Source organism: Camelus bactrianus, chromosome 3, assembly GCF_048773025.1.
Source record: "Camelus bactrianus isolate YW-2024 breed Bactrian camel chromosome 3, ASM4877302v1, whole genome shotgun sequence".
NCBI lineage: Eukaryota > Metazoa > Chordata > Mammalia > Artiodactyla > Camelidae > Camelus > Camelus bactrianus.
This window is the reverse complement of record NC_133541.1, coordinates 128804017-128827654: the sequence shown is the minus strand read 5'-3', so window position 1 is coordinate 128827654 and position 23638 is coordinate 128804017.

Genomic DNA, 23638 nt, shown 5'->3' with positions numbered 1-23638 from the left:
TCTCTCAGAACTGAGCAAGTGGAGAGAGGTTCGTTCATCTAGCACCAAGGGAACGGGATGCAGGTGACACTTTTTCTCTGCTTTCTCAGTCTGTTTCCTAGTGCCGGTTTGAAGTTCCTGCAGTTTTCACTGTCAAACAGTGTTGGAGCTAGTACCTCCCCATATATATGGATGGAGTGGAGTTTGCAACTGAAAAGAAACTTTGTGTTCCCAACAAGCTAGGTGAAGGACGGCTTTCACACACACTTATCTCTCAGAACTGAGCAGGTGGAGAGATGTTCGTTCATCTAGCACCAAGGGAACGGGTTGCAGGAGACACTTTTTCTCTGCTTTCTCAGTCTGTTTCCTAGTGCCGGTTTGAAGTTCCTGCAGTTTTCACTGTAAAACCGTGTTGGAGCTAGTACCTCCACATATATATGTATGGAATGGAGTTTGCAACTGAAAAGAAACTTTGTGTTCCCATCAAGCTAGGTGGAGGACGGCTTTCACACACATTTATCTCTCAGAACTGAGCAAGTGGAGAGACGTTCGTTCATCTAGCACCAAGGGAACGGGTTGCAGGAGACACTTTTTCTCTGCTTTCTCAGTCTGTTTCCTAGTGCCGGTTTGAAGTTCCTGCAGTTTTCACTGTCAAACAGAGTTGGAGCTAGTACCTCCCCATATATATGGATGGAGTGGAGTTTGCAACTGAAAAGAAACTTTGTGTTCCCATCAAGCTAGGTGAAGGACGGCTTTCACACACACTTATCTCTCAGATCTGGGCAAGTGGAGAGACGTTCGTTCATCTAGCACCAAGGGAACGGTTTGCAGGAGACACTTTTTCTCTGCTTTCTCAGTCTTTTTCCTAGTGCCGGTTTGATGTTCCTGCAGTTTTAACTGTAAAAACGATTTGGAGCTAATACCTCTACATATATATGTAAGGAATGGAGTTGGCAACTGAAAAGAAACTTTGTGTTCCCAACAAGCTAGGTGAAGGACGGCTTTCACACACACTTATCTCTCAGAACTGAGCAAGTGGAGAGACGTTCGTTCATCTAGCACCAATGGAACGGGCTGCAGGAGACACTTTTTCTCTGCTTTCTCAGTCTGTTTCCTAGTGCCGGTTTGAAGTTCCTGCAGTTTTCACTGTCAAACAGTGTTGGAGCTAGTACCTCCCCATATATATGGATGGAGTGGAGTTTGCAACTGAAAAGAAACTTTGTGTTCCCAACAAGCTAGGTGAAGGACGGCTTTCACACACACTTATCTCTCAGAACTGAGCAGGTGGAGAGACGTTCGTTCATCTAGCACCAAGGGAACGGGTTGCAGGAGACACTTTTTCTCTGCTTTCTCAGTCTGTTTCCTAGTGCCGGTTTGAAGTTCCTGCAGTTTTCACTGTAAAACCGTGTTGGAGCTAGTACCTCCACATATATATGTATGGAATGGAGTTTGCAACTGAAAAGAAACTTTGTGTTCCCATCAAGATAGGTGGAGGACGGCTTTCACACACATTTATCTCTCAGAACTGAGCAAGTGGAGAGACGTTCGTTCATCTAGCACCAAGGGAACGGGTTGCAAGAGACACATTTTCTCTGCTTTCTCAGTCTGTTTCCTAGTGCCGGTTTGAAGTTCCTGCAGTTTTCACCGTAATACAGAGTTGGAGCTAGTACCTCCCCATATAGAGGTATGGAATGGAGTTTGCAACTGAAAAGGATAATTGTGTTCAAAAAAGCTAGTTGAAGGACGGCTTTCACACACACTTATCCCTCAGAACTGAGCAAGTGGAGAGACGTTCGTTCATCTAGCATCAAGGGAACGTGTTGCAGGAGACACTTTTTCTCTGCTTTCTCAGTCTGTTTCCTAGTGCCGCTTTGAAGTTCCTGCAGTTTTCACTGTAAACCCGAGTTGGAGCTAGTACCTCCCCATATATATGTATGGAATGGAGTTTGCAACTGAAAAGTAACTTTGTGTTCCCATCAAGGTAGGTAAAGGACGGCTTTCACACACACTTATCTCTCAGAACTTAGCAAGTGGATAGACGTTCGTTCATCTAGCACCAAGGGAACGGGTTGCAGGAGACACTTTTCTCTGCTTTCTCAGTCTGTTTCCTAGTGCCGGTTTGAAGTTCCTGCAGTTTTCACAGTAAAACCGTGTTGGAGCTAGTACCTCCACATATATATGTATGGAATGGAGTTTGCAACTGAAAAGAAACTTTGTGTTCCCATCAAGCTAGGTGGAGGACGGCTTTCACACACATTTATCTCTCAGAACTGAGCAAGTGGAGAGACGTTCGTTCTTCTAGCACCAAGGGAACGGGTTGCAGGAGACACATTTTCTCTGCTTTCTCAGTCTGTTTCCTAGTGCCGGTTTGAAGTTCCTGCAGTTTTCACCGTAATACAGAGTTGGAGCTAGTACCTCCCCATATATATGTAAGGAATGGAGTTGGCAACTGAAAAGAAACTTTGTGTTCCCAACAAGCTAGGTGAAGGACGGCTTTCACACAGAATTATCTCTCAGAACTGAGCAAGTGGAGAGACGTTCGTTCATCTAGCACCAAGGGAACGGGATGCAGGTGACACTTTTTCTCTGCTTTCTCAGTCTGTTTCCTAGAGCCGGTTTGAAGTTCCTGCAGTTTTCACTGTCAAACAATGTTGGAGCTAGTACCTCCCCATATATATGGATGGAGTGGAGTTTGCAACTGAAAAGAAACTTTGTGTTCCCAACAAGCTAGGTGAAGGATGGCTTTCACACACACTTATCTCTCAGAACTGAGCAGGTGGAGAGACGTTCGTTCATCTAGCACCAAGGGAACGGGTTGCAGGAGACACTTTTTCTCTGCTTTCTCAGTCTGTTTCCTAGTGCCGGTTTGAAGTTCCTGCAGTTTTCACTGTAAAACCGAGTTGGAGCTAGTACCTCCCCATATATATGTATGGAATGGAGTTTGCAACTGAAAAGAAACTTTGTGTTCCCATCAAGATAGGTGGAGGACGGCTTTCACACACATTTATCTCTCAGAACTGAGCAAGTGGAGAGACGTTCGTTCATCTAGCACCAAGGGAACGGGTTGCAAGAGACACATTTTCTCTGCTTTCTCAGTCTGTTTCCTAGTGCCGGTTTGAAGTTCCTGCAGTTTTCACCGTAATACAGGGTTGGAGCTAGTACCTCCCCATATATATGTATGGAATGGAGTTTGCAACTGAAAAGGAACATTGTGTTCAAAAAAGCTAGTTGAAGGACGGCTTTCACACACACTTATCCCTCAGAACTGAGCAAGTGGAGAGACGTTCGTTCATCTAGCATCAAGGGAACGTGTTGCAGGAGACACTTTTTCTCTGCTTTCTCAGTCTGTTTCCTAGTGCCGGTTTGAAGTTCCTGCAGTTTTCACTGTAAAACCGAGTTGGAGCTAGTACCTCCCCATATATATGTATGGAATGGAGTTTGCAACTGAAAAGTAACTTTGTGTTCCCATCAAGGTAGGTAAAGGACGGCTTTCACACACACTTATCTCTCAGAACTGAGCAAGTGGAGAGACGTTCGTTCATCTAGCACCAAGGGAACGGGTTGCAGGAGACACTTTTTCTCTGCTTTCTCAGTCTGTTTCCTAGTGCCGTTTTGATGTTCCTGCAGTTTTCACTGTAAAACCGAGTTGGAGCTAATACCTCCCCATATATATGTATGGAATGGAGTTTGCAACTGAAAAGAAACTATGTGTTCCCAACAAGCTAGATGAAGGACGGCTTTCACACACACTTATCTCTCAGAACTGAGCAAGTGGAGAGACGTTCGTTCATCTAGTACCAAGGGAACGAGCTGCAGGGGACACTTTTTCTCTGCTTTCTCAGTCTGTTTCCTAGTGCCGGTTTGAAGTTCCTGCAGTTTTCACTGTCAAACAGAGTTGGAGCTAGTACCTCCCCATATATATGGATGGAGTGGAGTTTGCAATTGAAAAGAAACTTTGTGTTCCCATCAAGCTAGGTGAAGGACGGCTTTCACACACACACATCTCTCAGAACTGAGCAGTTGGAGAGACGTTCGTTCATCTAGCACCAAGGGAACGGATTGCAGGAGACACTTTTTCTCTGCTTTCTCAGTCTGTTTCCTAGTGCCGGTTTGAAGTTCCTGCAGTTTTCACTGTAAAACCGAGTTGGAGCTAGTACTTCCCCATATATATGTATGGAATGGCGTTAGCAACTGAAAAGAAACTTTATGTTCCCATCAAGCTAGGTGAAGGACGGCTTTCACACGCACTTAACTCTCAGAACTGAGCAAGTGGAGAGACGTTCGTTCATCTAGCACCAAGGGAACGGGTTGCAGGAGACACTTTTTCTCTGCTTTCTCAGTCTGTTTCCTAGTGCCGGTTTGAAGTTCCTGCAGTCTTCACTGTCAAACAGAGTTGGAGCTAGTACCTCCCCATATATATGGATGGAGTGGAGTTTGCAACTGAAAAGAAACTTTGTGTTCCCATCAAGCTAGGTGAAGGACGGCTTTCACACACACTTATCTCTCAGAACTGAGCAGTTGGAGAGACGTTCGTTCATCTAGCACCAAGGGAACGGGTTGCAGGAGACACTTTTTCTCTGCTTTCTCAGTCTGTTTCCTAGTGCCGGTTTGAAGTTCCTGCAGTTTTCACTGTAAAACCGAGTTGGAGCTAGTACCTCCCCATATATATGTATGGAATGGAGTTTGCAACTGAAAAGAAACTTTGTGTTCCCATCAAGCTAGGTGAAGGACGGCTTTCACACACACTTATCTCTCAGATCTGGGCAAGTGGAGAGACGTTCGTTCATCTAGCACCAAGGGAACGGTTTGCAGGAGACACTTTTTCTCTGCTTTCTCAGTCTGTTTCCAAGTGCCGGTTTGATGTTCCTGCAGTTTTAACTGTAAAAACGATTTGGAGCTAATTCCTCCCCATATATATGTAAGGAATGGAGTTGGCAACTGAAAAGAAACTTTGTTTTCCCAACAAGCTAGGTGAAGGACGGCTTTCACACACACTTATCTCTCAGAACTGAGCAAGTGGAGAGACGTTCGTTCATCTAGCACCAAGGGAACGGGCTGCAGGAGACACTTTTTCTCTGCTTTCTCAGTCTGTTTCCTAGTGCCGGTTTGAAGTTCCTGCAGTTTTCACTGTCAAACAGAGTTGGAGCTAGTACCTCCCCATATATATGGATGGAGTGGAGTTTGCAACTGAAAAGAAACTTTGTGTTCCCAACAAGCTAGGTGAAGGACGGCTTTCACACACACTTATCTCTCAGAACTTAGCAAGTGGAGAGACGATCGTTCTTCTAGCACTAAGGGAACCGGTTGCAGGAGACACTTTTTCTCTGTTTCTCAGTCTGTTTCCTAGTGCCGGTTTGAAGTTCCTGCAGTTTTCACTGTCAAACAGAGTTGGAGCTAGTACCTCCCCATATATATGGATGGAGTGGTGTTAGCAACTGAAAAGAAACATTGTGTTTAAACAAGCTAGTTGAAAGACGGCTTTCACACACACTTATCCCTCAGAACTGTGCAAGAGGAGAGACGTTCTTTCATCTAGCATCAAGGGAACGGGTTGCAGGAGACACTTTTTCTCTGCTTTCTCAGTCTGTTTCCTAGTGCCGGTTTGAAGTTCCTGCAGATTTTCACTGTAAAACCGAGTTGGAGCTAGTACCTCCCCATATATATGTATGGAATGGATTTTGCAACTGAAAAGAAACTTTGTGTTCCCATCAAGCTAGGTGAAGGACGGCTTTCACACACACTTATCTCTCAGATCTGGGCAAGTGGAGAGACGTTCGTTCATCTAGCACCAAGGGAACGGTTTGCAGGAGACACTTTTTCTCTGCTTTCTCAGTCTTTTTCCTAGTGCCGGTTTGATGTTCCTGCAGTTTTAACTGTAAAAACGATTTGGAGCTAATACCTCCCCATATATATGTAAGGAATGGAGTTGGCAACTGAAAAGAAACTTTGTGTTCCCAACAAGCTAGGTGAAGGTCGGCTTTCACACACACTTATCTCTCAGAACTGAGCAAGTGGAGAGACGTTCGTTCATCTAGCACCAAGGGAACGGGCTGCAGGAGACACTTTTTCTCTGCTTTCTCAGTCTGTTTCCTAGTGCCGGTTTGAAGTTCCTGCAGTTTTCAATGTAAAACCGAGTTGGAGCTAGTACCTCCCCATATATATGTATGGAATGGAGTTTGCAACTGAAAAGAAACTTTGTGTTCCCAACAAGCAAGGTGAAGGACAGCTTTCACACAGAATTATCTCTCAGAACTGAGCAAGTGGAGAGAGGTTCGTTCATCTAGCACCAAGGGAACGGGATGCAGGTGACACTTTTTCTCTGCTTTCTCAGTCTGTTTCCTAGTGCCGGTTTGAAGTTCCTGCAGTTTTCACTGTCAAACAGTGTTGGAGCTAGTACCTCCCCATATATATGGATGGAGTGGAGTTTGCAACTGAAAAGAAACTTTGTGTTCCCAACAAGCTAGGTGAAGGACGGCTTTCACACACACTTATCTCTCAGAACTGAGCAGGTGGAGAGACGCTCGTTCATCTAGCACCAAGGGAACGGGTTGCAGGAGACACTTTTTCTCTGCTTTCTCAGTGTTTCCTAGTGCCGGTTTGAAGTTCCTGCAGTTTTCACTGTCAAACAGTGTTGGAGCTAGTACCTCCCCATATATATGGATGGAGTGGAGTTTGCAACTGAAAAGAAACTTTGTGTTCCCAACAAGCTAGGTGAAGGACGGCTTTCACACACACTTATCTCTCAGAACTGAGCAGGTGGAGAGACGTTCGTTCATCTAGCACCAAGGGAACGGGTTGCAGGAGACACTTTTTCTCTGCTTTCTCAGTCTGTTTCCTAGTGCCGGTTTGAAGTTCCTGCAGTTTTCACTGTAAAACCGTGTTGGAGCTAGTACCTCCACATATATATGTATGGAATGGAGTTTGCAACTGAAAAGAAACTTTGTGTTCCCATCAAGCTAGGTGGAGGACGGCTTTCACACACATTTATCCCTCAGAACTGAGCAAGTGGAGAGACGTTCGTTCATCTACCATCAAGGGAACGTGTTGCAGGAGACACTTTTTCTCTGCTTTCTCAGTCTGTTTCCTAGTGCCGGTTTGAAGTTCCTGCAGTTTTCACTGTAAAACCGAGTTGGAGCTAGTACCTCCCCATATATATGTATGGAATGGAGTTTGCAACTGAAAAGTAACTTTGTGTTCCCATCAAGCTAGGTAAAGGACAGCTTTCACACACACTTATCTCTCAGAACTGAGCAAGTGGAGAGAAGTTCGTTCATCTAGCACCAAGGGAACGGGTTGCAGGAGACACATTTTCTCCGCTTTCTCAGTCTGTTTCCTAGTGCCGTTTTGATGTTCCTGCAGTTTTCACTGTAAAACCGAGTTGGAGCTAATACCTCCCCATATATATGTATGGAATGGAGTTTGCAACTGAAAAGAAACTTTGTTTTCCCAACAAGCTAGATGAAGGACGGCTTTCACACACACTTATCTCTCAGAACTGAGCAAGTGGAGAGACGTTCGTTCATCTAGTACCAAGGGAACGGGCTGCAGGGGACACTTTTTCTCTGCTTTCTCAGTCTGTTTCCTAGTGCCGGTTTGAAGTTCCTGCAGTTTTCACTGTCAAACAGATTTGGAGCTAGTACCTCCCCTTATATATGGATGGAGTGGAGTTTGCAACTGAAAAGAAACTTTGTGTTCCCATCAAGCTAGGTGAAGGACGGCTTTCACACACACTTATCTCTCAGAACTGAGCAGTTGGAGAGACGTTCGTTCATCTAGCACCAAGGGAACGGGTTGCAGGAGACTCTTTTTCTCTGCTTTCTCAGTCTGTTTCCTAGTGCCGGTTTGAAGTTCCTGCAGTTTTCACTGTAAAACCGAGTTGGAGCTAGTACTTCCCCATATATATGTATGGAATGGCGTTTGCAACTGAAAAGAAACTTTGTGTTCCCATCAAGCTAGGTGAAGGACGGCTTTCACACACACTTAACTCTCAGAACTGAGCAAGTGGAGAGACGTTCGTTCATCTAGCACCAAGGGAACGGGTTGCAGGAGACACTTTTTCTCTGCTTTCTCAGTCTGTTTCCTAGTGCCGGTTTGAAGTTCCTGCCGTTTTCACCGTAATACAGAGTTGGAGCTAGTACCTCCCCATATATATGTATGGAATGGAGTTTGCAACTGAAAAGAAACATTGTGTTCAAACAAGCTAGTTGAAGGACGGCTTTCACACACACTTATCTCTCAGAACTGAGCAAGAGGAGAGACGTTCGTTCATCTAGCATCAAGGGAACGGGTTGCAGGAGACACTTTTTCTCTGCTTTCTCAGTCTGATTGCTGGTGCCGGTTTGAAGTTCCTGCAGTTTTCACTGTAAAACCGAGTTGGAGCTAGTACCTCCCCATATATATGTATGGAATGGAGTTTGCAACTGAAAAGAAACTTTGTGTTCCCAACAAGCAAGGTGAAGGACAGCTTTCACACAGAATTATCTCTCAGAACTGAGCAAGTGGAGAGACGTTCGTTCATCTAGCACCAAGGGAACGGGTTGCAGGAGACACTTTTTCTCTGCTTTCTCAGTCTGTTTCCTAGTGCCGGTTTGAAGTTCCTGCAGTTTTCACCGTAATAAAGAGTTGGAGCTAGTACCTCCCCTTATATATGTATGGAATGGAGTTTGCAACTGAAAAGGAACATTGTGTTCAAACAAGCTAGTTGAAGGACGGCTTTCACACACACTTATCTCTCAGAACCTAGCAAGTGGAGAGACGTTCGTTCATCTAGCATCAAGGGAATGGGTTGCAGGAGACACTTTTTCTCAGCTTTCTCCGTCTGTTTCCTAGTGCCGGTTTGAAGTTCCTGCAGTTTTCACTGTCAAACGGAGTTGGAGCTTGTACCTCCCCATATATATGTATGGAATGGAGTTTGCAACTGAAAAGAAACTTTGTGTTCCCAACAAGCTAGGTGAAGGACGGCTTTCACACACACTTATCTCTCAGAACTGAGCAAGTGGAGAGACGTTCGTTCATCTAGCACCAAGGGAACGGGTTGCAGGAGACACTTTTTCTATGCTTTCTCAATCTGTTTCCTAGTGCCGGTTTGAAGTTCCTGAGTTTTCACTGTAAAACAGAGTTGCAGCTAGTACCTCCCCATATATATGTATGGAATGGAGTTTGCAACTGAAAAGAAACTTTGTGTTCCCAACAAGCAATGTGAAGGACGGCTTTCACACACACTTTCTCTCAGAAATGAGCAAGTGGAGAGACGTTCGTTCATCTAGCACCAAAGGAACGGGTTGCAGGAGACACTGTTTCTCTGCTTTCTCAGTCTGTTTCCTAGTGCCGGTTTGAAGTTCCTGCAGTTTTCACTGTAAAACCGAGTTGGAGCTAGTACCACCCCATATATATGTATGGAATGGAGTTTGCAACTGAAAAGAAACTTTGTGTTCCCAACAAGCTAGGTGAAGGACGGCTTTCACACACACTTACCTCTCAGTACTGAGCAAGTGGAGAGACGTTCGTTCATCTAGCACCAAGGGAACGGTTTGCAGGATACACTTTTTCTCTGCTTTCTCAATCTGTTTCCTAGTGCCGGTATGAAGTTCCTGTGTTTTCACTGTAAAACAGAGTTGGAGCTAGTACATCCCCATATATATGTATGGAATGGAGTTTGCAACTGAAAAGAAACTTTGTGTTCCCAACAAGCAAGGTGAAGTACGGCTTTCACACACAATTATCTCTCAGAACTGAGCAAGTGGAGAGACGTTCGTTCATCTAGCACCAAGGGAACGGGTTGCAGGAGACACTTTTTCCCTGCTTTCTCAGTCTGTTTCCTAGTGCCGGTTTGAAGTTCCTGCAGTTTTCACTGTCAAACCGAGTTGGAACTAGTACCTCCCCATATATATGTATGGAATGGAGTTTGCAACTGAAAAGAAACTTTGTGTTCCCAACAAGCTAGTTGAAGGACGGCTTTCACACACACTTATCTCTCAGAACTTAGCAAGTGTAGAGACGTTCGTTCATCTAGCACCAAGGGAACGGGTTGCAGGAGACACTTTTTCTCTGCTTTCTCAGTCTGTTTCCTAGTGCCGTTTTGAAGTTCCTGCAGTTTTCACTGTAAAACCGAGTTGGAACTAGTACCTCCCCATATATATGTATGGAATGGAGTTTGCAACTGAAAAGAAACTTTGTGTTCCCAACAAGCTAGTTGAAGGACGGCTTTCACACACACTTATCTCTCAGAACTGAGCAAGTGGAGAGACGTTCGTTCATCTAGCACCAAGGGAACGGGTTGCAGGAGAGACTTTTTCTCTGCTTTCTCAGTCTGTTTCCTAGTGCCGGTTTGAAGTTCCTGCAGTTTTCACTGTAAAACCGAGTTGGAGCTAGTACCTCCGCATATATATGTATGGAATGGAGTTTGCAACTGAAAAGAAACTTTGTGTTCCCATCAAGCTAGGTGGAGGACGGCTTTCACACACATTTATCTCTCAGAACTGAGCAAGTGGAGAGACGGTCGTTCATTTAGCACCAAGGGAACGGGTTGCAGGAGACACATTTTCTCTGCTTTCTCAGTCTGTTTCCTAGTGCCGGTATGAAGTTCCTGCAGTTTTCACCGTAATACAGAGTTGGAGCTAGTACCTCCCCATATATATGTATGGAATGGAGTTTGCAACTGAAAAGGAACATTGTGTTCAAACAAGCTAGTTGAAGGACGGCTTTCACACACACTTATCTCTCAGAACTGAGCAAGTGGAGAGACGTTCGTTCATCTAGCATCAAGGGAACGTGTTGCAGGAGACACTTTTTCTCTGCTTTCTCAGTCTGTTTCCTAGTGCCGGTTTGAAGTTCCTGCAGTTTTCACTGTAAAACCGAGTTGGAGCTAGTACCTCCCCATATATATGTATGGAATGGAGTTTGCAACTGAAAAGTAACTTTGTGTTCCCATCAAGGTAGGTAAAGGACGGCTTTCACACACACTTATCTCTCAGAACTGAGCAAGTGGAGAGACGTTCGTTCATCTAGCACCAAGGGAACGGGTTGCAGGAGACACTTTTTCTCTGCTTTCTCAGTCTGTTTCCTAGTGCCGTTTTGATGTTCCTGCAGTTTTCACTGTAAAACCGAGTTGGAGCTAATACCTCCCCATATATATGTATGGAATGGAGTTTGCAACTGAAAAGAAACTATGTGTTCCCAACAAGCTAGATGAAGGACGGATTTCACACACACTTATCTCTCCGAACTTAGCAAGTGGAGAGACGTTCGTTCATCGAATACCAAGGGAACGGGCTGCAGGGGACACTTTTTCTCTGCTTTCTCAGTCTGTTTCCTAGTGCCGGTTTGAAGTTCCTGCAGTTTTCACTGTCAAACAGAGTTGGAGCTAGTACCTCCCCATATATATGTATGGAATGGAGTTTGCAACTGAAAAGAAACTTTGTGTTCCCATCAAGCTAGGTGAAGGACGGCTTTCACACACACTTATCTCTCAGAACTGAGCAGTTGGAGAGACGTTCGTTCTTCTAGCACCAAGGGAACGGGTTGCAGGAGACACTTTTTCTCTGCTTTCTCAGTCTGTTTCCTAGTGCCGGTTTGAAGTTCCTGCAGTTTTCACTGTAAAACCGAGTTGGAGCTAGTACTTCCACATATATATGTATGGAATGGAGTTTGCAACTGAAAAGAAACTTTGTGTTCCCATCAAGCTAGGTGAAGGACGGCTTTCACACACACTTAACTCTCAGAACTGAGCAAGTGGAGAGACGTTCGTTCATCTAGCACCAAGGGAACGGGTTGCAGGAGAAACTTTTTCTCTGCTTTCTCAGTCTGTTTCCTAGTGCCGGTTTGAAGTTCCTGCAGTTTTCACCGTAATACAGAGTTGGAGCTAGTACCTCCCCATATATATGTATGGAATGGAGTTTGCAACTGAAAATGAACATTGTGTTCAAACAAGCTAGTTGAAGGACGGCTTTCACACACACTTGTCTCTCAGAACTGTGCAAGAGGAGAGACGTTCGTTCATCTAGCATCAAGGGAACGTGTTGCAGGAGACACTTTTTCTCTGCTTTCTCAGTCTGTTTCCTAGTGCCGGTTTGAAGTTCCTGCAGTTTTCACTGTAAACCGAGTTGGAGCTAGTACCTCCCCATATATATGTATGGAATGGAGTTTGCAACTGAAAAGAAACTTTGTGTTCCCAACAAGCAAGGTGAAGGACAGCTTTCACACAGAATTATCTCTCAGAACTGAGCAAGTGGAGAGACGTTCGTTCATCTAGCACCAAGGGAACGGGTTGCAGGAGACACTTTTTCTCTGCTTTCTCAGTCTGTTTCCTAGTGCCGGTTTGAAGTTCCTGCAGTTTTCACCGTAATACAGAGTTGGAGCTAGTACTTCCCCATAAATATGTATGGAATGAAGTTTGCAACTGAAAAGGAACATTGTGTTCAAACAAGCTAGTTGAAGGACGGCTTTCACACACACTTATCTCTCAGAACTGAGCAAGTGGAGAGACGTTCGTTCATCTAGCATCAAGGGAACGGGTTGTAGGAGACACTTTTTCTCTGCTTTCTCAGTCTGTTTCCTAGTGCCGGTTTGAAGTTCCTGCAGTTTTCACTGTAAAACCGGGTTGGAGCTAATACCTCCCCATATATATGTATGGATTGGAGTTTGCAACTGAAAAGAAACTTTGTGTTCCCAACAAGCTAGGTGAAGAACGGCTTTCACACACACATATCTCTCAGAACTGAGCAAGTGGAGAGACGTTCGTTCATCTAGCACCAAGGGAACGGGCTGCAGGAGACACTTATTCTCTGCTTTCTCAGTCTGTTTCCTAGTGCCGGTTTGAAGTTCCTGCAGTTTTCACTGTCAAACAGAGTTGGAGCTAGTACCTCCCCATATATATGGATGGAGTGGGGTTTGCAACTGAAAAGAAACTTTGTGTTCCCAACAAGCTAGGTGAAGGACGGCTTTCACACACACTTATCTCTCAGAACTGAGCAAGTGGAGAGACGTTCCTTCATCTAGCACCAAGGGAACGGGTGCAGGAGACACTTTTTCTCTGCTTTCTCAGTCTGTTTCCTAGTGCCGGTTTGAAGTTCCTGCAGTTTTCACTGTAAAACCGAGTTGGAGCTAGTACCTCCCCATATATATGTATGGAATGGAGTTTGCAACTGAAAAGAAACTCTGTCTTCCAAACAAGCAAGGTGAAGGACGGCTTTCACACACAATTACCTCTCAGAACTGAGCAAGTGGAGAGACGTTCGTTCATCTAGCACTAAGGGAGCGGGTTGCAGGAGACACTTTTTCTCTGCTTTCTCAGTCTGTTTCCTAGAGCCGGTTTGAAGTTCCTGCAGTTTTCACCGTAATACACAGTTGGAGCTAGTACCTCCCCATATATATGTATGGAATGGAGTTTGCAACTGAAAAGGAACATTGTGTTCAAACAAGCTAGTTGAAGGACGGCTTTCACACACACTTATCTCTCAGAACTGAGCAAGAGGAGAGACGTTCGTTCATCTAGCATCAAGGGAACGGGTTGCAGGAGACACTTTTTCTCTGCTTTCTCAGTCTGTTTCCTAGTGCCGGTTTGAAGTTCCTGCAGTTTTCACTGTAAAACCGAGTTGGAGCTAGTACCTCCCCATATATATGTATGGAATGGAGTTTGCAACTGAAAAGAAACTTTGTGTTCCCATCAAGCTAGGTGAAGGACGGCTTTCACACACACTTATCTCTCAGATCTGGGCAAGTGGAGAGACGTTCGTTCATCTTGCACCAAGGGAACGGTTTGCAGGAGACACTTTTTCTCTGCTTTCTCAGTCTGTTTCCTAGTGCCGGTTAGATGTTCCTGCAGTTTTAACTGTAAAAACGATTTGGAGCTAATACCTCACCATATATATGTAAGGAATGGAGTTGGCAACTGAAAAGAAACTTTGTGTTCTCATCAAGCTAGGTGAAGGACGGCTTTCACACACACTTATCTCTCAGAACTGAGCAAGTGGAGAGACGTTCGTTCATCTAGCACAAAGGGAACGGACTGCAGGAGACACTTTTTCTCTGCTTTCTCAGTCTGTTTCCTAGTGCCGGTTTGAAGTTCCTGCAGTTTTCACAGTCAAACCGAGTTGGAGCTAGTACCTCCCCATATATATGTATGGAATGGAGTTTGCAACTGAAAAGAAACTTTGTGTTCCCAACAAGCAATATGAAGGACGGCTTTCACACACACTTATCTCTCAGAACTGAGCAAGTGGAGAGACGTTCGTTCATCTATCACCAAGGGAACGGGTTGCAGGAGACACTTTTTCTCTGCTATCTCAGTCTGTTTCCTAGTGCCGGTTTGATGTTCCTGCAGTTTTCACTGTAAAACCGAGTTGGAGCTAATAACCCCCCATATATATGTATGGAATGGAGTTTGCAACTGAAAAGAAACTTTGTGTTCCCAACAAGCAAGGTGAAGGACGGCTTTCACACACACTTATCTCTCAGAACTGAGCAAGTGGAGAGACGTTCGTTCATCTAGCACCAAGGAAACGGGTTGCAGGAGACACTTATTCTCTGCTTTCTCAGACTGTTTCCTAGTGCCGGTTTGAAGTTCCTGCAGTTTTCACTGTCAAACACTGTTTGAGCTAGTACCTCCCCATATATATGGATGGAGTGGAGTTTGCAACTGAAAAGAAACTTTGTGTTCCCAACAAGCTAGTTGAAGGACGGCTTTCACACACACTTTTCTCTCAGAACTAAGCAAGTGGAGAGACGTTCGTTCATCTAGCACCAAGGGAACGGGTGCAGGAGACACTTTTTCTCTGCTTTCTCAGACTGTTTCCTAGTGCCGGTTTGAAGTTCATGCAGTTTTCACTGTAAAACCGAGTTGGAGCTAACACCTCCCCATATATATGTATGGAATGGAGTTTGCAACTGAAAAGAAACTTTGTGATCCCAACAAGCAATGTGAAGGACGGCTTTCACACACAATTACCTCTCAGAACTGAGCAAGTGGAGAGACGTTCGTTCATCTAGCACTAAGGGAACGGGTTGCAGGAGACACTTTTTCTCTGCTTTCTCATTCTGTTTCCTAGTGCCGGTTTGAAGTTCCTGCAGTTTTCACCGTAATACAGAGTTGGAGCTAGTACCTCCCCTTATATATGTATGGAATGGAGTTTGCAACTGAAAAGAAACATTGTGTTCAAACAAGCTAGGTGAAGGACGGCTTTCACACACACTTATCTCTCAGAACTGAGCAAGTGGAGAGACGTTCGTTCATCTAGCACCAAGGGAACGGGTTGCAGGAGACACTTTTTCTCTGCTTTCTCATTCTGTTTCCTAGTGCCGGTTTGAAGTTCCTGCAGTTTTCACTGTCAAACCGAGTTGGAGCTAGTACCTCCCCATATATATGTACGGAATGGAGTTTGAAACTGAAAAGAAACTGTGTTCCCATCAAGCTATGTGAAGGACGGCTTTCACACACACTTATCTCTCAGAACTGAGCAAGTGGAGAGACGTTCGTTCATCTAGCACCAAGGGAACGGGTTGCAGGAGACACTTTTTCTCTGCTTTCTCAGTCTGTTTCCTAGTGCCGGTTTGAAGTTCCTGCAGTTTTCAGTGTAAAACCGAGTTGGAGCTAATACCTCCCCATATATATGTATGGAATGGAGTATGCAACTGAAAAACAACTTTGTGTTCCCAACAAGCTAGGTGAAGTACGGCTTTCACACACACTTATCTCTCAGAACTGAGCAAGTGGAGAGACGTTCGTTCATCTAGCACCAAGGGAACGGTTTGCAGGAGACACTTTTTCTCTGCTTTCTCAGTCTGTTTCCTAGTGCCGTTTTGAAGTTCCTGAGTTTTCATAGTAAAACCGATTTGGAGCTATTACCTCCCCATATATATGTATGGAATGGAGTTTGCAACTGAAAAGAAACTTTGTGTTCCCAACAAGCAAGGTGAAGGACGGCTTTCACACACACTTATATCTCTGAACTGAGCAAGTGGAGAGACGTTCGTTCATCTAGCACCAAGGGAACGGGTTGCAGGGGACACTTTTTCTCTGCTTTCTCAGTCTGTTTCCTAGTGCCGGTATGAAGTTCCTGCAGTTTTCACCGTAACACAGATTTGGAGCTAGTACCTACCCATATATATGGATGGAGTGGAGTTTGCAACTGAAAAGAAACTTTGTGTTCCCAACAAGCTAGGTGAAGGACGGCTTTCACACACACTTTTATCTCAGAACTGAGGAAGTGGAGAGACGATCGTTCTTCTAGCACTAAGGGAACGGGTTGCAGGAGACACTTTTTCTCTGCTTTCTCAGTCTGTTTCCTAGTGCCGGTTTGAAGTTCCTGCAGTTTTCACTGTCAAACAGTGTTGGAGCTAGTACCTCCCCATATATATGTATGGAATGGAAATTGCAACTGAAAAGAAACTTTGTGTTCCAAACAAGCAATGTGAAGGACGGCTTTCACACACACTTATTTCTCAGAACTGAGCAAGTGGAGAGACGTTCGTTCATCTAGCACCAAGGGAACGGGTTGCAGGAGACACTTTTTCTCTGCTTTCTCAGTCTGTTTCCTAGTGCCGGTTTGATGTTCCTGCAGTTTTCACTGTAAAACCGGGTTGGAGCTAATACCTCCCCATATATATGTATGGATTGGAGTTTGCAACTGAAAAGAAACTTTGTGTTCCCAACAAGCTAGGTGAAGAACGGCTTTCACACACACATATCTCTCAGAACTGAGCAAGTGGAGAGACGTTCGTTCATCTAGCACCAAGGGAACGGGCTGCAGGAGACACTTATTCTCTGCTTTCTCAGTCTGTTTCCTAGTGCCGGTTTGAAGTTCCTGCAGTTTTCACTGTCAAACAGAGTTGGAGCTAGTACCTCCCCATATATATGGATGGAGTGGGGTTTGCAACTGAAAAGAAACTTTGTGTTCCCAACAAGCTAGGTGAAGGACGGCTTTCACACACACTTATCTCTCAGAACTGAGCAAGTGGAGAGACGTTCCTTCATCTAGCACCAAGGGAACGGGTGCAGGAGACACTTTTTCTCTGCTCTCTCAGTCTGTTTCCTAGTGCCGGTTTGAAGTTCCTGCAGTTTTCACTGTAAAACCGAGTTGGAGCTAGTACCTCCCCATATATATGTATGGAATGGAGTTTGCAACTTAAAAGAAACTTTGTCTTCCAAACAAGCAAGGTGAAGGACGGCTTTCACACACAATTACCTCTCAGAACTGAGCAAGTGGAGAGACGTTCGTTCATCTAGCACTAAGGGAACGGGTTGCAGGAGACACTTTTTCTCTGCTTTCTCAGTCTGTTTCCTAGTGCCGGTTTGAAGTTCCTGCAGTTTTCACCGTAATATAGAGTTGGAGCTAGTACCTCCCCATATATATGTATGGAATGGAGTTTGCAACTGAAAAGAAACATTGTGTTCAAACAAGCTTGTTGAAGGACGGCTTTCACACACACTTATCTCTCAGAACTGAGCAAGTGGAGAGACGTTCGTTCATCTAGCACCAAGGGAACGGGTTGCAGGAGACACTTTTTCTCTGCTTCTCAGTCTGTTTCCTAGTGCCGGTTTGAAGTTCCTGCAGTTTTCACTGTAAAACCGAGTTGGAGCTAGTACCTCCCCATATATATGTATGGAATGGAGTTTGCAACTGAAAAGAAACTTTCTGTTCCCATCAAGCTAGTTGAAGGACGGCTTTCACACACATTTATCTCTCAGAACTGAGCAAGTGGAGAGACGTTCGTTCATCTAGCACCAAGGGAACGGGTTGCAGGAGACACTTTTTCTCTGCTTTCTCAGTCTGTTTCCTAGTGCCGGTTTGAAGTTCCTGCAGTTTTCACTGTAAAACCGAGTTGGAGCTAATACCTCCCCATATATATGTATGGAATGGAGTTTGCAACTGAAAAACAACTTTGTGTTCCCAACAAGCTAGGTGAAGTACGGCTTTCACACACACTTATCTCTCAGAACTGAGCAAGTGGAGAGACGTACGTTCATCTAGCACCAAGGGAACGGTTTGCAGGAGACACTTTTTCTCTGCTTTCTCAGTCTGTTTCCTAGTGCCGTTTTGAAGTTCCTGAGTTTTCCTAGTAAAACCGATTTGGAGCTATTACCTCCCCATATATATGTATGGAATGGAGTTTGCAACTGAATAGAAACTTTGTGTTCCCAACAAGCAAGGTGAAGGACGGCTTTCACACACACTTATCTCTCAGAACTGAGCAAGTGGAGAGACGTTCGTTCATCTAGCAGCAAGGGAACGGGTTGCAGGGGACACTATTTCTCTGCTTTCTCAGTCTGTTTCCTAGTGCCGGTTTGAAGTTCCTGCAGATTTCACTGTAAAATCGAGTTGGAGCTAGTACCTCCCCATATATATGTATTGAATGGAGTTTGCAACTGAAAAGAAACTTTGGGTTCCCAACAAGATAGGTGAAGGACGGCATTCACACACACTTATCTCTCAGAAATGAGCAAGTGGAGAGAAGTTCGTTCATCTAGCACCAATGGAATGGGTTGCAGGAGACAGTTTTTCTCTGCTTTCTCAGTCTGTTTCCTAGTGCCGGTTTGAAGTTCCTGCAGTTTTCAGTGTCAAACCGAGTTGCAGCTAGTACCTCCCCATATATATGGATGGTGTGGAGTTTGCAACTAAAAAGAAACTTTGTGTTCCCAACAAGCTAGGTGAAGGACGGCTTTCACACACACTTATCTCTCAGAACTGAGCAGGTGGTGAGACATTCGTTCATCTAGCACCAAGGGAACGGGTTGCAGGAGACACTTTTTCTCTGCTTTCTCAGTCTGTTTCCGAGTGCCGGTTTGAAGTTCCTGCAGTTTTCACTGTAAAACCGAGTTGGAGCTAGTACCTCCCCATATATATGGATGGAGTGGAGTTTGCAACAGAAAAGAAACTTTGTGTTCCCAACAAGCTAGGTGAAGGACGGCTTTCACACACACTTATCTCTCAGAACTGAGCAGGTGGAGAGACGTTCATTCATCTAGCACCAAGGGAACGGGTTGCAGGAGACACTTTTTCTCTGATTTCTCAGTCTATTTCCTAGTGCCGGTTTGAAGTTCCTGCAGTTTTCACTGTAAAACCGAGTTGGAGCTAGTACCTCCCCATATATATGTATGGAATGGAGTTTGCAACTGAAAAGAAACTTTGTGTTCCCAACAAGCTAGGTGTAGGTCGGCTTTTCCGGTTTGAAGTTCCTGCAGTTTTCACTGTAAAACCGAGTTGGAGCTAGTACCTCCCCATATATATGTATGGAATGTAGTTTGCAACTGAAAAGAAACTTTGTGTTCCCATCAAGCTAGGTGAAGGAAGGCTTTCACACACACTTATCTCTCAGAACTGAGCAAGTGGAGAGACGTTCGTTCATCTAGCACCAAGGGAACGGGTTGCAGGAGACACTTTTTCTCAGATTTCTCAGTCTGTTTCCTAGTGCCGGATTGAAGTTCCTGCAGTTTTCACTGTAAACCCGAGTTGGAGCTAATACCTCCCCATATATATGTATGGAATGGAGTTTGCAACTGAAAAGAAACTTTGTGTTCCCAACAAGATAGGTGAACGACGGCTTTCACACACACTTATCTCTCAGAACTGAGCAAGTGGAGAGACTTTCGTTCATCTAGCACCAAGGGAACGTGTAGAAGGAGACACATTTTCTGTGCTTTCTCAGTCTGTTTCCTAGTTCCGGTTTGAAGTTCCTGAGTATTCACTGAAAAACCGAGTTGGAGCTATTACCTCCCCATATATATGTATGGAATGGAGTTTGCAACTGAAAAGAAACTTTGTGTTCCCAACAAGCAAATGAAGGTCGGCTTTCACACACAATTACCTCTCAGAACTGAGCAAGTGGAGAGACGTACGTTCATCTAGAACTAAGGGAACGGGTTGCAGGGGACACTTTTTCTCTGCTTTCTCAGTCTGTTTCCTAGTGCCGGTTTGAAGTTCCTGCAGTTTTCACCGTAATACAGAGTTGGAGCTAGTACCTCCCCATATATATGTATGGAATGGAGTTTGCAACTGAAAAGAAACATTGTGTTCAAACAAGCTAGGTGAAGGACGGCTTTCACACACACTTATCTCTCAGAACTGAGCAAGTGGAGAGACGTTCGTTCATCTAGCACCAAATGAACGGGTTGCAGGAGACACTTTTTCTCTGCTTTCTCTGTCTGTTTCCTAGTGCCGGTTTGAAGTTCCTGCAGTTTTCACTGTAATACCGAGTTGGAGCTAGTACCTCCCCATATATATGTATGGAATGGAGTTTGCAACTGAAAAGAAACTTTGTATTCCCATCAATCTATGTGAAGGACGGCTTTCACACACACTTATCTCTCAGAACTGAGCAAGTGGAGAGACGTTCGTTCATCTATCACTAAGGGAACGGGTTGCAGGAGACACTTTTTCTCTGCTTTCTCAGTCTGTTTCCTAGTGCCGTTTTGAAGTTCCTGAGTTTTCATAGTAAAACCGATTTGGAGCTATTACCTCCCCATATATATGTATGGAATGGAGTTTGCAACTGAAAAGAAACTTTGTGTTCCCAACAAGCAAGGTGAAGGACGGCTTTCACACACACTAATCTCTCAGAACTGAGCAAGTGGAGAGACGTTCGTTCATCTAGCACCAAGGGAACGGGTTGCAGGGGACACTTTTCATCTGCTTTCTCAGTCTGTTTCCTAGTGCCGGTTTGATGTTCCTGCAGTTTTCACTGTAAAATCGAGTTGGAGCTAGTACCTCCCCATATATATATATATAAAATGGGGTTTGCAACTGAAAAGGAACATTGTGTTCAAACAAGCTAGGTGAAGGACGGCTTTCACACACACTTATCTCCCAGAACTCAGTAAGTGGAGAGACGTTCGTTCATCTAGCACCAAGGGAACGGGTTGCAGGAGACACTTTTTCTCTGCTTTCTCAGTCTGTTTCCTAGTGCCGGTTTGAAGTTCCTGCAGTTTTCACTGTAAAACCGAGTTGGAGCTAGTACCTCCCCATATATATGGATGGAGTGGAGTTTGCAACTGAAAAGAAACTTTGTGTTCCCAACAAGCTAGGTGAAGGACGGCTTTTCCGGTTTGAAGATCCTGCAGTTTTCACTGTAAAACCGAGTTGGAGCTAGTACCTCCCCATATATAAGTATGGAATGTAGTTTGCAACTGAAAAGAAACTTTGTGTTCCCATCAAGCTTGGTGAAGGACGGCTTTCACACACACTTATCTCTCAGAACTGGGCAAGTGGAGAGACGTTCGTTCATCTAGCACCAATGGAACGGGTTGCAGGAGACACTTTTTCTCTGCTTTCTCAGTCTGTTTCCTAGTGCCAGTTTGAAGTTCCTGCAGTTTTCACTGTAAAACCGAGTTGGAGCTAATACCTCCCCATATATATGTATGGAATGGAGTTTGCAACTGAAAAGAAACTTTGTGTTCCCAACAAGCTAGGTGAAGGACGGCTTTCACACACACTTATCTCTCAGAACTGAGCAAGTGGATAGACTTTCGTTCATCTAGCACCAAGGGAACGGGTAGCAGGAGGCACTTTTTCTGTGCTTTCTCAGTCTGTTTCCTAGTGCCGGTTTGAAGTTCCTGAGTTTTCACTGTAAAACCGAGTTGGAGCTATTACCTCCCCATATATATGTATGGAATGGAGTTTGCAACTGAAAAGAAACTTTGTGTTCCCAACAGGCAAGTTGAAGGACGGCTTTCACACACACTTATCTCTCAGAACTGAGCAAGTGGAGAGACGTTCGTTCATCTAGCACCAAGGGAACGGGTTGCAGGAGACACTTTTTCTATGCTTTCTCAGTCTGTTTCCTAGTGCCGGTTTGAAGTTCCTGCATTTTTCACCGTAATACAGAGTTGGAGCTAGTACCTCCCCATATATATATATATAAAATGGGGTTTGCAACTGAAAAGGAACATTGTGTTCAAACAAGCTAGGTGAAGGACGGCTTTCACACACATTTATCTCCCAGAACTCAGCAAGTGGAGAGACGTTCGTTCATCTAAATCCAAGGGAACGGGTTGCAGGAGACACTTTTTCTCTGCTTTCTCAGTCTGTTTCCTAGTGCAGGTTTGAAGTTCCTGCAGTTTTCACTGTAAAACCGAGTTGGAGCTAGTGCCTCCACATGTATATGTATGGAATGGAGTTTGCAACTGAAAAGAAACTTTGGGTTCCCAACAAGATAGGTGAAGGACGGCTTTCACACACACTTATCTCTCAGAACTGAGCAAGTGGAGAGACGTTCGTTCATCTAGCACCAAGGGAACGGGTTGCAGGAGACACTTTTTCTCTGCTTTCTCAGTCTGTTTCCTAGTGCCGGTTTGAAGTTCCTGCAGTTTTCACTGTAAAACAGTGATGGAGCTAGTACCTCCCCATATATATGTATGGAATGGAGTTTGCAACTGAAAAGAAACTTTGTGTTCCCAACAAGCTAGGTGAAGGACGGCTTTCACACACACTTATCTCTCAGAACTGAGCAAGTTGAGAGACGTTCGTTCATCTAGCACCAAGGGAACTGGTTGCAGGAGACACTTTTTCTATGCTTTCTCATTCTGTTTCCTAGTGCTGGTTTGAAGTTCCTGAGTTTTCACTGTAAAACCGAGTTGGAGCTATTACCTCCCCATATATATGTATGGAATGGAGTTTGCAACTGAAAAGAAACTCTGTGTTCCCAACAAGCAAGGTGAAGGACGGCTTTCACACACACTTATCTCTCAGAACTGAGCAAGTGGAGAGACGTTCGTTCATCTAGCACCAAGTTAACGGGTTGCAGGAGACACTTTTTCTCTGCATTCTCAGTCTATTTCCTAGTGCCGGTTTGAAGTTCCTGCAGTTTTCACTCTAAAACCGAGTTGGAGCTAGTACATCCCCATATATATGTATGGAATGGAGTTTGCAACTGAAAAGAAACTTTGTGTTCCCAACAAGCTAGGTGAAGGACGGCTTTTCCGGTTTGAAGTTCCTGCAGTTTTCACTGTAAAACCGAGTTGGAGCTAGTACCTCCCCATATATAAGTATGGAATGTAGTTTGCAACTGAAAAGAAACTTTGTGTTCCCAACAAGCTAGGTGAAGGACGGCTTTTCCGGTTTGAAGTTCCTGCAGTTTTCACTGTAAAACCGAGTTGGAGCTAGTACCTCCCCATATATATGTATGGAATGGAGTTTGCAACTGAAAAGAAACTTTGTGTTCATAAAAGCTAGGTGAACGAAGGCTTTCACACACACTTATTTCTCAGAACTGAGCAAGTGGAGAGACGTTCGTTCATCTAGCACCAAGGGAACGGGTTGCAGGAAACACTTTTTCTATGCTTACTCAGTCTGTTTCCTAGTGTCGGTTTGAAGTTCCTGCAGTTTTCACCGTAATACAAAGTTGGAGCTAGTACCTCCCCATATATATATATAAAATGGGGTTTGCAACTGAAAAGAAACATTGTGTTCAAACAAGCTAGGTGAAGGACGGCTTTCACACACACTTATCTCTCAGAACTGAGCAAGTGGTGAGACGTTCGTTCATCTAGCACCAAGGGAACGGGTTGCAGGAGACACTTTTTCTCTGCTTTCTCAGTCTGTTTCCTAGTGCCGGTTTGAAGTTCATGCAGTTTTCACTGTAAAACCGAGTTGGAGCTAGTACCTCCCCATATATATGTATGGAATGGAGTTTGCAACTGAAAAGAAACTTTGTGTTCCCAAAAAGCTAG